The sequence below is a fragment of the Schistocerca nitens genome, chromosome 9 (assembly GCF_023898315.1).
Source record: "Schistocerca nitens isolate TAMUIC-IGC-003100 chromosome 9, iqSchNite1.1, whole genome shotgun sequence".
In the NCBI taxonomy this organism is placed as follows: Eukaryota; Metazoa; Arthropoda; class Insecta; order Orthoptera; family Acrididae; genus Schistocerca; species Schistocerca nitens.
This window is the reverse complement of record NC_064622.1, coordinates 513,186,311-513,202,766: the sequence shown is the minus strand read 5'-3', so window position 1 is coordinate 513,202,766 and position 16,456 is coordinate 513,186,311. Positions and strand designations below refer to the sequence as shown.

The 16,456-nt window shown below is 44.2% G+C and overlaps 1 protein-coding gene across 1 annotated transcript in view; it reads right to left on the bottom strand.

Annotated features, from left to right (window-relative positions):
* Positions 1-15,243, bottom strand: part of LOC126203009 (PI-PLC X domain-containing protein 1-like) — a 419,285-nt gene extending 404,042 nt beyond the window's left edge. Inside the window, exon 1 of the mRNA XM_049937210.1 lies at positions 15,190-15,243. The gene's annotated coding sequence lies outside the window, so the exon portion shown is untranslated. The remainder of the gene's footprint in view (positions 1-15,189) is intronic.
* Between the last annotated feature and the right edge of the window lie 1,213 nt (positions 15,244-16,456).

The following is a 16,456-nucleotide window of genomic DNA, read 5'->3' as shown; positions in this document are numbered from 1 at the left end:
TTATGTATGTACTTATCTCATAATTCCTGTAACACTGATGTATATGTTATTTCGATTCTTCTGTAAAGCCTGCATTACCACAAATGTTATCTGTATTGTTATGTTTTTAATGATGTATTTTGCACCTTTGTTATTGTATTCTTATGTTATAAAATTGTAATTGACACCAGTTCATCAAATTAAGTAACTTGTAAGTTCCATTTCACTGCACACGTTTTTGTTGGTCATAGTATATGGACAATATGTGAGAAGTAGAGACTGTTAGTGTTTGCACGTGTGTTAATAATTCAGCAAGGGACTGGATAACAGCATTGCTGGTTCTGAGGACAATTCCAAAAACTTTGTGAGTGCACAAGTGGTGGTTATGGACTTGCTATATTCTCCGCAAGAATCTTAGATGGTGATTGCGCACCTGCACAGTCGCAACGGATGGCTGCTAGCCATCTCTACAAGGACTACAGTGGGTCTGCATCTTTGATGGCCCACCAATACCATTATTTCTTTAAGGACTGCAGTGGGTCTGCACCTCTGGTGGCCCACCAATACCGTAATCTCTACCAGGACTACAGTGGGTCTACTCTGTGATGACCTACCTACCAGTATTCTTCAAAACTTCGACTGACTCTGCGGTGGGTTTGCTCTGTTGTGGCCCATTACCTGTCTGCATGTCAAGAGTCAGCACTGGCTTTTCTTTGGAAGGACAACACTACTGATTCAAGACTGCGTGGAAATCCACTACTTTCGTGTGCATTTTCTTTTACTGCTCAGACTTTGAGAAAAACACTGCAATTGTACTGTGATGAATGATCAGGACTGTCTTTATGGACTGTGAGAAAATTTTAGCTTTTGACCAACATAGTATCAATAAGTGTGTACATTTGATATCTTTGTTATTGTAATTATGAAAAATTTTATCAAATCATTATTGGCCACTGCCCAAACAATTTATAAAATTTTTTGTGGGGAGCATGGGGGCTATGTAAGTAGGCTGTTTATGTTTTCTTATTGGCAACGTTACGTAGCGCTCTGTATGAAAATCACTGGCTGTGCTGTGTGCAGTCTGTGGCTAGTTTGCATTGTTGTCTGCCATTGTAGTGTTGGGCAGCGGCAGCTGGATGTGAACAGCGCGTAGCGTTGCGCAGTTGGAGGTGAGCCGCCAGCAGTGGTGGATGTGGGGAGAGAGATGGCGGAGTTTGGAAATTTGTAAGACTGGATGTCATGATCTGTTATGTATGTTATGATTTTTCAACACTATTAAGGTAAATACATTGTTTGTTCTCTACTAAAATCTTTCATTTCCTAACTATGCCTACCAGTAGTTAGTGCCTTCCGTAGTTTGAATCTTTTATTTAGATGGCAGTAGTGGCGCTCGCTGTTTTGCAGTAGTTCGAGTAACGAAGCTTTTTGGTGAGGTAAGTGATTTGTGAAAGGTATAGGTTAATGTTAGTCAGGGCCATTCTTTTGTAGGGATTTTTGAAAGTCAGATTGCGTTGCGCTAAAAATGTTGTGTGTCAGGTTAAGCACAGTCCTGTATAATTTTTCAAAGGGGACGTTTCAAGATGTTAAGTCCCATAGTGCTTAGAGCCATTTGAACCATTTTTTTTCTCTGTAACGGGTTTTATTATAACACTAGTATCGTCCGCAAAAAGTACCAATTTTGGTTGTTGAATGTTAAGTGGGAGGTTATCACAAACATAAGAAATCGGAGTGGACCAAAAACTGAACCCTGTAGGAGTCCCTTTATGTCTCTTTTCTTCCAGTCACTAAAATTTTCTACCTTTCTGGCATTTCTGAATTATGCAGCACTAAATTTTGTATTCTGTTACTCAAGTATGATTGAAACCATCCGTGTTTAAAGCCATAAATTCTATAAAACTTGAGTTTTTCTAAGAGAATATCATGATCCACACAATCAGCCTCCGTGGAAAATCACAAAAATTCCAGCTGGCATAGCTACCGATGTGTTTTCCAAGTGTTGCTGGTGCTGGCTACCAAATGAGGAGAATATTTCGTACGGTCAGGCCGCGTCTATCTGTTAACGCTTCCCTCCCATTCTGAGCCTAGTTTCCTCTCTCTCACTCCAACATCGTTGCAGTCCCTAGTCACGTGAAACAGCATCATTAAGCTTCAGTTCGTAATCTGGTGGGAGTACGTAGAGGTAGTCGACTATTTTGTTGTATACAGTCGCGATTCTCAACCATTCTTTTGGTTTGAGGAACACCAAAGTATGTTTCAAACTTTCGCGATTCCTGTACATATGATTTTCTCCACAGATGCTAAAAGTAAGCACATAAAGTGCAGACAATATATTCTTTGCTATGGAACAGTGAGATACAAATTTTACAAAATTATTACGTAAGACTCTTGAATAGGAACATGTGAATGTAAACGTAAGGCATGCAGTAAAAGAAACTTCTCAACCATTCTTTTGGTTTGAGGAACACCAAAGTATGTTTCAAACTTTCGCGATTCCTGTACATATGATTTTCTCCACAGATGCTAAAAGTAAGCACGTAAAGTGCAGACAATATATTCTTTGCTATGGAACAGTGAGATACAAATTTTACAAAGTTATTACGTAAGACTCTTGAATAGGAACATGTGAATGTAAACGTAAGGCATGCAGTAAAAGAAACTTATCACTCTTAAGTACGAACATAAAATCTCGCGGCATACCTGGCATGTATTTCCAGAAAATCAATGCGTTGGGACACGGCGGTTGAGAAACGCTGATCTACAGGAATGTAGAACTGGGGAAACCAAGAGACCACGGATTCCGTAAATATGATGGGTCTCGTACATCTAGGAGCAGTGCTAAGGAACACAGAAAAGGATGTCTACAAAGACTGAAGTTTGAAAAAGCACATTCTCACTGCTACCGTCTTAGTAGATCTGCACTACTGAATCACGTCTGTTCGACGGGCAGCAGTTTGTCATTTTTATGGTGCTTGTATACATTACTTTTCATGTCCCGTCAGTATGGTCGTAGATGTATCGCGTTTAGGAAATTACTAGGGCTCTCTCTGTACTCGTGAACGTCAATAAAATATTAACAAATGCATTTCATTGTTGCTTCAGACTACTTTAATGAATCTCTTGAGTCCTTCTACCAAAGTGTTTCTCACGCCTGGTACCAAAAGGAACGACCAGTAAGACTCCTTCTAGATGGAGCTGCACTGTCGGTCTGCGCTGTTTGGTATCCCTTCTTTAACGTTCCATTAATTATCACTAGATCACCGACTCTGTCATGCTCTAAATATCATCACACCATGACCGACCTCCCACCATGCTTCTCCGTTAGCGTCACACAGTTGACGAACAAACATTTGACGATGGCTTCCAAGTATTTCAGACTTTGATTCGTCCGTGAACAACGCCTTGGACCACAGCTGCACACTGCAATCTTTCCACCTTATTTTGTTTCCGTGATACAGGTCTTTTTGGCTGCTACGTAACTCATCACACGTTGTTCGCTTGGACGGTATTTCACTGCTCAGAGATGGGAGCTGCTCGCGTACTGTTTACTTTCCCGCGAATTTCAGATGCAGTACGAGTCCTGTGACGTTCACTCTGCACATACACAGACTGATCTCCTCAGTATGCTGTTACTCTGGGTCTTCCATATCGCGAAACAGGTGCATTGGCAGCAGTTATCTTGAACTGCTGCAATATAAACACCACTGTGGATTGTGCTACGCCGACTTTTATTGCTATTGTCTTACTGCAACAACCTTCCTGATTCAGAGCTACAATTACAGCGCATTTTTCAATCCCATTCTCCTGCGTCCGTCCCATCATCAACCCGATCAGATATATAAACACACTATTGTATGTACACAATGTACTGTACAACAATGCGAACCATCTCCAGTAAGGGCACGTCAGCATTGTTGTGGATACCCGTGAGCAACCCCTCTATTCCAGCTAGCAGTCGAATACACAGGGGTTTATACTTGTTTTAGTATCATAATGGGGATACGGTAGAATATTCAAAACGAAATCCCTGTTTCAACCACAATTGGATAATTGTGATAGGTGATAGAAAACTTTTCAGTGGCAGTGTATGCTCAAAATCTGGTTTCAGCGATCTGGGAAAGGTATCTATCCAGTATCAGTTCACAAATTAAGGGTTCGGAAGCACACCCAAAAAACCCAGTTTCTCTTTTTCATGTAAACTTTTTTCCTCTAGGTCTCTTTCGTCCATTTCTGTGCCGTAGTGTGGCCCCTTGTAAACAGTTCCGGCTCGCAAATGTGTTACCCCAACACTGCAGGGCAATAGTGGCCGATAATGTCGCTTTCAGCATGTTGTACACGTGCCTACAGTTTCACTGGCAGTTCGGATGCTCGGACAATATTGTCGTCAATATGCTATTTTTAACTCCCATGCAATTCCCCCTAGCTAGCTGTGGCGCTATAATGGGAGCAGTAAATGGCCAATGAAAAGGCCTACATCTTGCTCCTGACATGGGCAGAAAGGTCGAAATGTTAAGTAATTTCCTGGAGTGGCTCTGGATCTCCTGAGGTAGAGGCGTAGGCTGACTGCCCCCACGGATGTGGGTAGTGTCGTGTTCCTTCTGGGGCGGAGTTGTTGATCCTGAGCGACCAGCTAAGTGATATGTGCGGGATGGAGAGCCTACAAGAGTAGGAAGAGTGTCTCACGAGCCGGCGTGCAGTTCTGCTCGGGCACTTTCCGATCATCTCGGAGAGTGATGCCTTTAACCCATTAGCACCCAATTAACATATATTCTTAATTTTTGGAAAACTGTGTCCTGGCAACCCAATTTATCGAAATATGAGGAAATTTTGTTCACTTGGGGCCTAAATGTAAAATATTGGGCTGTCCTCATTTGCGGACACTGAGAGCTTGGCTCTTACTTTGTCATTACTCTGCTTACTAGAAAAATAACAAGAGATAAGGGGATAATAAACTCGGAATAACATTTCAAAATTATTATGCATAGTACAGTAACTTGTATTTAGAAAAGTTTTAACCCAAAAACCTCCAAAACCAAAATTTAATTAAGGCCTAATATCATATTTGGGTAAGCATTCTATACAGAGCGTAACATTACACTTCCCGTAATATGTTCTAGCCTTTCCTTTACAATTCTCAAACTGGCATCTTCTTTGCTTTTCACGCTTCTGGATGACGTGAAGTTTCTGGTCACAAAGTATATCTGCTACATTAGTACTGGGAGAGGAGACGAGTTTTGTTGGTCTTTCCTCAGTTGACCTCATGCCGATTTCATTTTTTCAGATATTTTCTAGTAATTTGTGTTGTGAATTCTTTCGCAGAAAGAGAAGTTCCTTCATTGCACCTCTTGAAACCAAGGTATGCATTACAATAGTCATATCAACCAAGCTTATAAAAAGGTATCAGTACCACTTTTACCACGCACTGCAATTGTGTGTTTCTCTTTAAGCCAATCGTGAAGATCGACGCCTACCACGAAATTCTTGTAGGTGTTGAAAGCATGTGGTTGTGGAACGCTGAACTTTTCGTTCTGGGATGAATTCCAGTGTCGGACATTAACGTTAGGGAGCACGGCATTAAAATTAGTTGGTAGAGCAACACACTTATTATCATTCCATTTTCTGACCCAAATTTTCTTCTTTCTATCAAATCTGGACTCAAAGTACGCCCCAATTCTTTTTCATTACATCATCTGGTGATAGGGAGCACTTCCTTGTTCTGTTTTCTTTTATGTTTCCACTTGCACGGAATCCTGCTTCCTTTAGTCGGACTAGCAAAATAATTATAAATGTCAAAAAATACTTTGTAACTATCCAACTCGTCAATAATGGACAGCATTTTCAAAACTACCCAGAGGAAGATCCCAACTATCATTCTTCTGATCATTCCCATAATATAGTAAGAAGCTGTAACTGTAACCATCAGTACCAGATGAGCACCATAGTTTCCATCTAAAGCGTATGGGCTTGAGTCTGGGAATCTGCTTCATAGAGTGACGTCCATAGGATCTCACAATCATTTCATCAACTATTAGATTTTCCTGAAAGACTCCTCACCTTTGATAATCTTGCACCAGCTAGTGGTTTTATTTTGAAAGATATGTCACTTTTGTTTTCATTGCCTTTTTTTTTTTACTACGGAAATGTGATACACATTTCAGTTCAAGATACCTGTTACGACTCATTGCAGCCTTCACTATCTCAACAACAAGATCGTCATCCTGAGATCTGGAATCTCGTCCACTGAAATATTTACGATAATCATTAAGGATCAAGAACCCATCAAACACACAAATTTCATAAGCTGCAGCTGAAAAGTGTATTTTATTTTTACAGTCCCAAACGTATCTTTCAGATTCCTCTACAATAATGCTTACAATTTCTTCCGAAAAGCGATGTTCAAAAACCTGCCTGTGATTGAGACTATGCAACTTCGCTTTCAGTTCATCTGACAGACAAGAATCTTACTTCCCCAAGTCAGAAAACGAAAATTTTGTAACTTGATTACATCATTTAACTACCTGTCTACGGACTCCTTCAAAAGAAACATGAATAATGTCTTCGTTTGTCTCTTTCATGTAAAATTACAGTAGTACATGTAATATAGCTAACACAGGTATTTCCTAACAAGCTATCTTCTATGTTTTCATCTGTCTACTCATTTAAAACTGGAGGAAGAGCTACCATATCTGCCTCTTTCTCTTCAGAAAATCGGTATTCTACTGCCTCTTCAACAGTTTTAAAAGGCTAACAAGCCATTAAAAAGAAATCTGAAACGACCGAAAAGCGTAACATTTACCATGGAAAATTTCACCGTGGCGTGGTTTTTATCTGTTCTACATTAGGACATGGAATGAACGTTTGGGCAAGCATAGGCACAACTTGTACTGACTTAGTTGTTCCACCGTTCCTCAATTGCCTGGTATCATTATTTCTCGTAATTTTTGTCAGATGTATGGTCATAATGCCCATTATATATTCTCCAACTGATATTTTTACATTTGAAGATGAGTACGTATTTCGTTGAAACCGGTTAAGAAAAATATTTTTATATACTGTGACTAAAGCTTAACTGTTGTAGTGTCAAGTAAACATTTAGAGTTTGTATGGAAGTTAGTCTTTGCAGACGAGCTATTACACAAATGACTGATAGACTCGTGCTATGGGAACTCGTGTTTTAGTACATCTACATCCACATAGATACTCCGAAGCCACCGTACGGTTCGTGGCAAAGGGTACCCTGTACCACCACTTCTCATTTCCTTTCCTGTTCCACTCGCAAACAGAGCCAGGGAAAAACGATTGTCTACATCCCTCCGTATGAGCCCTAATTTCTCGTATCCTATCTTCGTGGTGCTTACGCGCAAGGTGTATTGGCGGCAGTAGAATCGTTCTGCAGTCAGCTTCAATTGCTCGTTCTCTAAATTTTTTCAATAGTGTTTTTCGAAAAGAACGTCGCCTTCCCTCCAGGGATTCCCATTTGAGTTCCCGAAGCATCTCCGTAACACTTACGTGTCGTCCGAACCCACCGGTAACAAATCTAGCAGCCCGGCTCTGAACTGCTTCGATGTCTGCCTTCAATCCCACCTGGTAAGGATCCCAAACGCTGTAGCAGTACTCAACAACAGATCGCACCAGCGTCCTACATGCGGTCTCCTTTGCAAATGTACCCCTATTTCCTAAAATTCTCCCAATAATCGGAAGTGGACCGTTCGCCTTCCCTAGCACAGTTATCAGGTGCTCGTTCGACGTCATATAGCTTTGCAACGTTACGCCCAGCTATTTAAACGGCTTGACTATGTCAACCAGGACACTAGTAATACTGTATCCGAACATTACAGGTTACATGTTGCTGCTCATCCGGATTCACTTATATTTTTCCACATTTAGGGCTAGCTGCCATTCAACATACCAACTGGAAATGTTGTCCAAGTCGTCTTGTATCTTCCTACAGCCACTCCATTCCGATACCTTACCGTACATCAGCACATTGCTGCCCACCCTGTCGCCAAATCATTTCCCTGGGGCACTCCTGACGGTACCCTCGTCTCTGATGAACACTCGCCGTCGTGGACAACATACTGGTTTCTATTACTGAAGAAGTCTTCGAGCCACTTACATGTCTGTGAACTTATTGTATGTGCTTGTAACTTCGTTGACAGCCTGCAATGGGACACTGTGTCAGATGCTTTCAGGAAATCTATAAGTACGGAATCTGACTGTTGGCAGATAGTTTCAGTATATCATGTGAGAATAGGTCAAGCTGACTTTCGCACGAGCGATGCTTTCTAAAACCATTCGTGGACATAAGCTTCTCAGACTGAAGAAAGTTTATTATATTCGAGTTGAGAATATGTTCAAGGATGCTGCAGCAAACAGAAGTTAGTAAATCGGTACATTACACTAAATGGATACATTACAAATACCTCTTCTTATAAATGAAATTTCTTCGTGATATAGGTGGCAGACAACGTGTTTCTCTAAAATTGTCCTATGATGCAAGTCAAACTGATCTATAAAGTGTTCCTATATCATGCAGAGTAGGTAGCTTTCTCGTTACACAACCCTTTCAGTCTATCATGCCTCAAGAACTAAGGTTTATAGGAGTCACAGAAAAGTTGTTATATCCCAGAAAATCGATGGTTACGCACGGAATGTTTGCTGTAGGTCGATAACTTATATGTAGGGTGTTTAAAAAACTGAAATTCAATTGTCAAAAGGATAAATAACTTGCAATATTATGAGAAGGAATGTGGCCACTCACCATATAGCGGAGATGCTAAGTCGCAGATAAGCACAACAAAAAGACTCTCACAATTAAAGCCTTCGGCCAATAAGGCCTTCGTCAACAATAGACACATACGCACACACACGCACACACTCACGCAAAAGCAACTTACACACACAAGTAAACAACTTACAGATAAGTTTGATACAGCCCTTGATGGAGTACACTTTCAAGTTTTATTCTCGCCTAACACTGTTGGTTGCAAAGTTCCCCCCAAGGTGGCACATGTGCATGAGTTATTCTGTCATGGAGTCACATAATGGTGCAGAGCGTGTGCAGTGTCTTTCACAATTTCATCTTATCCAAATGTGCTTCTAAAGTTCAGAACAATTCAGGACTAAATGTCGCAAGCCACCACCTCAGAGACGAAGTGTTATTGGTTGGTACGATCGTTTCTCGGAAACTGGCTGTGCATCACACAGGAGTCTCCGCCGGGTCAGGGTTTTGGCCAGCGGTCTCTCTGACCACCTTCGACAGCCCACATTCCCAGTCCGGGTAAATAAACGAGATGCCTAAACTTAGAATTGAATATGCCGAGTGTTGCAGACTGGAAGGTATTAGAGAAACGTCGGTCATTCAAACCCTACAAATTGGAACTATTACAAGCTTTGAGAGAAACCGACAAAGAATAATGGGCTGAGTTATATGTAGAAATGATCAACAAAATGCAGACTGAAGACGATTTTCTTAAAAAAGTTGTGTTCTGTGACGAAGCCACCTTCCACTCCTGTGGTAGAACGAATCGGCATAATGTTCGGATATGAGATGAGCACAAAGTGCGTCACGTAATCGTACATGTACGGGAGTCGCCTAAGGTAAATGCATTCTGTGCTATAAGCTGTAACGAGATTTGCGCTCCTTTCTTTCCTGCCTAGTCAACTGTAACTGGCATATCGCACCTGGGCATGCTCGAACATTATCTCGTGCCTCAATTACAATAGGACACGGGCACAGAATTTATTTTCCAGTGAGATGAGCGCCACCACATTATCATCGAGAAGTTGTCGCGTATCGCCATAGCACTGGACGTTGTGGAACAGTATCCTAGCCCCCACAATCTACCTTATTTAACCCCAGTGGACTTCTGCGGTGTGGGGCAACATTAAATACAGAGGGTTCGCTCCTCTGCTTCCGGGAAATGTCGGAGAACTGCGACAATGGGCAACATGTGCAGCTGCCACGATACACCCAGACTTGCTTCATGTTTACACGTGGGACATTTGTCGTGTTACGAAAGATATCCACACTGAACATTTGTAAATGCGCTGTATGAAAGATTTCTGTAAGTTATTTACATTTTTCACAATTAAGTCTTACTATTTATAGACACGCTGTACGTAAAAGCCAATTATTCCTAGTAAACTTTTCGTGTTATTAAAATTGTATATAGGGTCGTCAGAAACAGTCTGGAAACTTGGTAAATGTGTTGCAGGATAGGCTGCGCTGAGAAATAACTGTTAAGGAAAAAGTAACATACCTTGTGTCTTTTCCGACTTACTTAACATTGAAGTTTGTAAATGAAGCCCGTCCTCGCGAGCAATTCCAGGCGGCCCTCCAGGTACCATCAGTGCCAGCAGTCCTCACAGGACAGGCGACAGATATCCCCGTTGACTGCGCAGCCTCTGGCTCGGGTTCGATCCCCACTACCGTCCCACGTCCAACTTTTGTATCGCTCTCTTTTTCGATTTCAGGAAAACATACAGAGAACACGTGTGGCGCTTTTTTTTTAAGCACTACTTCTCAGCACAATCTCGGCTGAAACACACTTAAAAGCTTTTCAGGCTGTTTTTGACGACCCTATAGATCTGAACTGAAACATTGTTGATGATCTCAAATTATCTCCTTATATTATTAAATCTGGAATTATACATTCGTGCGTTCTATTTCTTAAATGTAATTATAAGCTATAAATAAATATGAAAATAGGAATGTTCTTAAAACTTACAGATTTTTCCTTATACTCCTAAAGAACTTTACCATTTATAAAAGCAACTGTATGATATCCCATGCTCATCAATGTTTTCAGCGATTCCTATCTTTCACAGTCAAAATTGGAACACGAGAACAAAATGTGCTTCACATCAGCTTCTGACTCCGAATCACACTCAAATGCAGGAGAACCGTAAATGTTTATTCCGTATAGATGTAGAAAAAAGCGGCGTGGTTAAAGCGGACAGGAAAGGTTCTGGAAATCGCTCATCAGTCCACACGGGTCCTCGTAAAGCATGGCATTGTAGGAATTTGAGGTTGTTTACCGTGGCTCCTTACCTCACGTAAGTAGTCTGTGTACGATAATTTAATATCGACGACAGTTGTTATAGATACAGCTTGCTTCGCTAAAGTCAGCCTCCTCACTGTAACGGATGCCGGGGTGCAAATGCACCCATGACAGGTGGATTGTCTGCTCCCTCCGTTTACAGCGAACGTATTCCGAAATCACATCCAGTACACACCGAGGCACCTCCTAACAGCGTGCCGGGTCTCATGCAGCAGCTCCACGTGGCACGGACTCTACAAGACGCTCGAAAGCCACGCAGAACCACTGAGCCTTGCTGCCTCTATAGCCGTCCATAGCTGCGACAGCGTTGCCGGTGCAGGGGCTTGTACACTAGGTGACTACTTGGTTATGTATCATATGCAGACATCAAAAAAAGTTTTGCATCACCTCAGTTCTGAGAGTTCCTGGACCTGTACAGAAAATTGGAATAGACATCAACATAAACAACATTACCGCCCTTTTTATTGCTCATGAAAACCACACATTGCACGTTGTACCACTATACAGCGAGACCTTCAGAGGTGGTGGTCCAGACTGTTGTACACACTGGTACCTCTAACACCCCGTAGAACGACCTTTAGCATGAATGCATGCCTGTAATCGTCGTTGCATAGTATCCACAAGTTCATCAAGGCACTGTTGGTCCACATTGTCCCACTCCTCAACGGCGATTCGGCATAGATCCCTCAGAGTGGTTCGTGGGTGACGTCGTACATAAACAGCCCATTTCAATGTATCCCAGGAATGTTCGAGAAAGTTCATGTGCGGAGAACATGGTGGCCACTCTACTCGAGTGATGTCGTTATCCTGAAGGAAGTCATTCACAAGATGTGCGCGATGGGGGCGTGAATTGTCATCCATGAGGACGAATGCCTCGCCAATATGCTACCGATATGGTTGCACTATCGGTCGCAGGATGGCACTCACATATCGTACAGTCGTTACGGCGCCTTCCATGACCAGTAGCGGCGTACGTCGGTCTCACATAAAGCAGGGAAGTTCCACCATGCTGCACTCGCTGGACGGAGTGTCTAAGGCGTTCAGCCTGAGCGGATTGCCTCCAAACACGTCTCCGACGATGGTCTAGTTATGTGTGTGTGAAATCTTATGGGACTTAACTGCTAAGGTCATCAGTCCCTAAGCTTAGACACAACGTAAATTATCCTAAGGACAAACACACACACACCCATGCCCGAGGGAGGACTCGAAGCGCCCGGGTTCCCGGGTTCGATTCCCGGCGGGGTCAGGGATTTTCTCTGCCTCGTGATGACTGGGTGTTGTGTGATGTCCTTAGGTTAGTTAGGTTTAAGTAGTTCTAAGTTCTAGGGGACTGATGACCATAGATGTTAAGTCCCATAGCGCTCAGAGCCATTTGAACCATTTTTGAGGACTCAAACCTCCGCCGGGATCAGCCGCACGGTCCGTGACTGCAACGCCTTAGACCGATCGGCTAATCCCGCGCGGCGATGGTCTAGTTGAAGGCATATGCGACACTCATTGGTGAAGAGAACGTGATGCCAATCCTGAGCGGTCCATTGGGCATGTTGTTGGGCCCATCTGTATCGCGCTGCATGGTGTCGTGGTTGCAAAGATGGACCTCGCCATGGGTGTTGGGAGTGAAGTTGCGCATCATGAGCCTATTGCGCACAGTTTGAGTCGTAACACGACGTCCTGTGGCTGCACAAAAAGCATTATTCAACATGGTGGCGTTGCTGTCAGTGTTCCTACGAGCCATAATCCGTAGGCAGCGGTCATCCGCTGCAGTAGTAGGCCTTGGGCGGCCTGAGAGAGGCATGTCATCGACAGTTCCTGTCTGTCTGTATCTCCTCCACGTCCGAACAACATCGCTTTGGTTCACTCCGAGACGCCTGGACAGTACCCTTGTTGAGAGCCCTTACTGGCACAAAGTAACATGCGGTCACGATCGAACCGCGGTAATGACAGTCTAGGCGTGGTTGAACTACATACAACACGTGCCGTGTACCTCCTTCCTCGTGGACTGACTGGAACTCATCGGCTGTCGGACGCCCTCCATCTAATAGGCGCTGCTCATGCATGGTTGTTTACATCTTTGGGCGGGTTTAGTGACATCTCTGAACAGTCGAAATGACTGTATTTGTGATACAATATCCACAGTCAACGTCTATCTTCAGGAGTTCTGGGAACCGGGCTGATCCAATTTTTTTTATGTGTGTATTTTCGATAAGATTCATGTCAGGCGATCTGCGTGGCCAAATCATTAGCTCGGATTCTCCAGAATGTTCTTCAATCCAATCGCGAACAACTGTGGCCCAGTGACATTCCACTGTTGTTTGGGAACATTAAGTCCATAAAATGGTCTCCCAGTAGCCTAACATAACCATATGCAGTCAATGATCGGTGTAGCTGGCCCAGAGGAACCAGCCCATTCCATGTAAAGACAGCCCAGACCATTATGAAACCACCATCAGCTTGCTCAGTGCCTTGTTGACAACCTGCTTCCACGACTTCTGGGGCTCTGCGCCACAATCGAACCCTACCATCAGCTCTTACCAATCGAGACTCATCTGACCAGGCCACAGCTTTCCAGTCGTCCAGCGTACAACCGATACGATTGCGGGCTTAGGAGAGGCGCTGTGGACGATCTCGTGCTGTTAGCAAAGGCACTGCTGCCATAGCCCACTAACGCCAGATTTTGCCGCACTTAAGTATACGTTCGCTGTACGTCCCACACTGATTTCTGCGGTCAGTTCACGCAGTGTTGCTTCTCTTTTACTGCTGACAACTTTACGCAGAGGCCACTGTTCTCGGTCCGTAAGTGAAGGCGGTCGGCACACTTTCGACACTGTGCATCTCTGAATATTGAATTCCCTGACAGTTTCCCGTGCGTCCAGCTGCAGCTACCGTACGCACACAAATGACAGCTCTGGCAGTACACGGCCCTTTTACATCTTGTGTGCACGGCACTAGCGCCATGTGTGTGCGTGCACTCCGCTGTCCCGTGACTTCTCTCACCTCAGTGTACAACGCTCGGTTGTTTTATTCCATCTCCGTGGTTGATTACTGAAGACACTCTCGGAGCCGGAGACGATTAGTGTTTTTAGGAGAGAAAGAAAGGGCCTGCAAACTACATTGCGTCCAAGGTTGCTACTGTTTCCGCTGTAGAAAATTGGATCCATCTATGTATATACAGAGATAACCAGGCTCTGGGCTTCAACTACACGATTGAATATGCGGCTTACATTGATACTTTCAGGGCTTGTCGAGTTACTACGGTAGTTATTACATTGAAATGAACACCCTTAGCTGCTTACAGGCGTTGACATGCGTCAACGGGGACAGATGAAAATGTGTGCACCTACCGGGACTCGAACCCGGGATCTCCTGCTTACATGGCAGACGCTCTATCCATCTGAGCCACCGAAGACACAGAGGAAGCGCGACTGGATGGATTTATCTCTGGCACGCCTCCCGCGAAACCCACACTCTCAACGTATTGTCCCGCACTACATTCGTAGTGCCACCACCCATTATACTCATTACTCGCGGCGCGTTGCCGATTCCCGTAAGAGTTCGGGCACTGTTTGTGCATTCGCAGAGAAGAAGAAGATGGGCAAGTGGCCGGTGAGCCGTAACTGTACATATATACTAAGACGGTATCTGTTCTTTCGGACATGTCCGAAAGAACAGATACCATCTTAGTATATATATATATTAATACGGTAGATTGCAGTCGGGCAGCTGTGTACGTCAAAATCATATTGACGTACAGAATATAAGATAAGAGATCAAATTTCAAAGCTGCTACACAAATCTCTTTCCCTGGCGCAGACAACAGCCACAGAAGCGAGCAAACTGGAAAACGTTATGTTACAACGTTGAATGTTAAAACCGACAATATCGCTGGAATATAATGGTGTGCCAAGACACGTACGAACCACCGGAAGTCGCTAGACCACAAATTCAATCAGAGCCTCTAGATTTCGCGGACTTTTACGTAAACTGCTCGGGCCGTTCGAGTCGTGCCCGTCCACAACACTACAGGCTGCGGTTTAGCGCAATCCAGGAATCCCGGGTTGGGTTGCGTAAGGAAGTGGTGCGCGTGGCTGCGGCGGTTCTTCCCCCCGCCGTAAGCGGAAGTCGGCACTCGCCGGCGCTCGGCGGCACTCACCTTACCTCAGCTGCGGCGGCCCGGCTGCGCTCGGCGGCCTGTGCTGCGCCACTGCCTGTCACAGCGGCGGCCGCAGGCGACGGCCAGAGCGGCCACGTGACGTCACACAGTGTGTGACTGTGTGAGTGTGCGGGCCGGTGCCGCCCTGTCCGGGCCGGCCACTCTGCCCCGCGGCTCCACGCGCGACGCCGACTGCACGCAGCAGGCACTGCTACGGCTGCGGTACGCGAGTCACTCGGCGCCGATAGAGCCGATTCGGCATTGCTAACGCGGCACCGTGACCTATCCGGACTATGAAGGCGCTCTGGCTTTAGGCGACTTAGTGTCGGCACAACAAAAGCACGAGGGTGCGTTTAAAACTGCACGGCGCTGCTCACACGTTGCCAGCGTGACCCGACGCAGATGAAACAAGCCGCAGACGAAAAGAGCACGGCAAGTGCCATAATCCGATTTCTCAGAAAAATAAGCGAACACGTGTGTCGGTTTGTCCGTTGATATTCGACCGTTTCTGAGAAAAACGACAGTCCAAATATTCGAGGTACTATAATTCATGTGCCTCTAACAGAAGAGGTGGCGCAGTGACTAGGGTCGAGTATTTGCACCTTTACGCCCCGTGTTCGAAACCCCGTTATTATTTCTGTTTTTATTTTTGTTTTTCATTTATCTATCTTTATCCGTAGAACATTACAACACGAATGTTTTCCAATGTATGTTGAAATAACTTTGTCCTTGAAACTTCCTGGCAGATTAAAACTGTGTGCCGGACCGAGACTCGAACTCGGGACCTTTGCCTTTCGCCGGCAAGTGCTCTACCAAGAGCACTTGCCCGCGAAAGGCAAAGGTGCTCTTGGTAGAGCACTTGCCGGCGAAAGGCAAAGGTCCCGAGTTCGAGTCTCGGTCCGGCACACAGTTTTAATCTGCCAGGAAGTTTCATATCAGCGCACACTCAGCTGCAGAGTGAAAATCTCATTCTGGGAACTTTGTCCTCATTCGTCTTTTAATTATATGTAAGATGAATGAATTTAAAAAATAAGAAAATTATTTGAATTTTTTTTTTTTTTTTTTTTGAGAAATTCCTGTAGACTATCTTGATTCATAATCAGTTGCAAGCGCCTGTTTTCGGAAAAGTGATCCACTATGCGTGATTTGCTACGAAATTGTTGCCACAGCATTAAATATTCAGTAATGTTAACGACATTTCTTTCTCGAATGTGATCCATTCGAAGAACCTGGCAAACCCGCCTTTGTGCGATGTTCGGAATTTCTA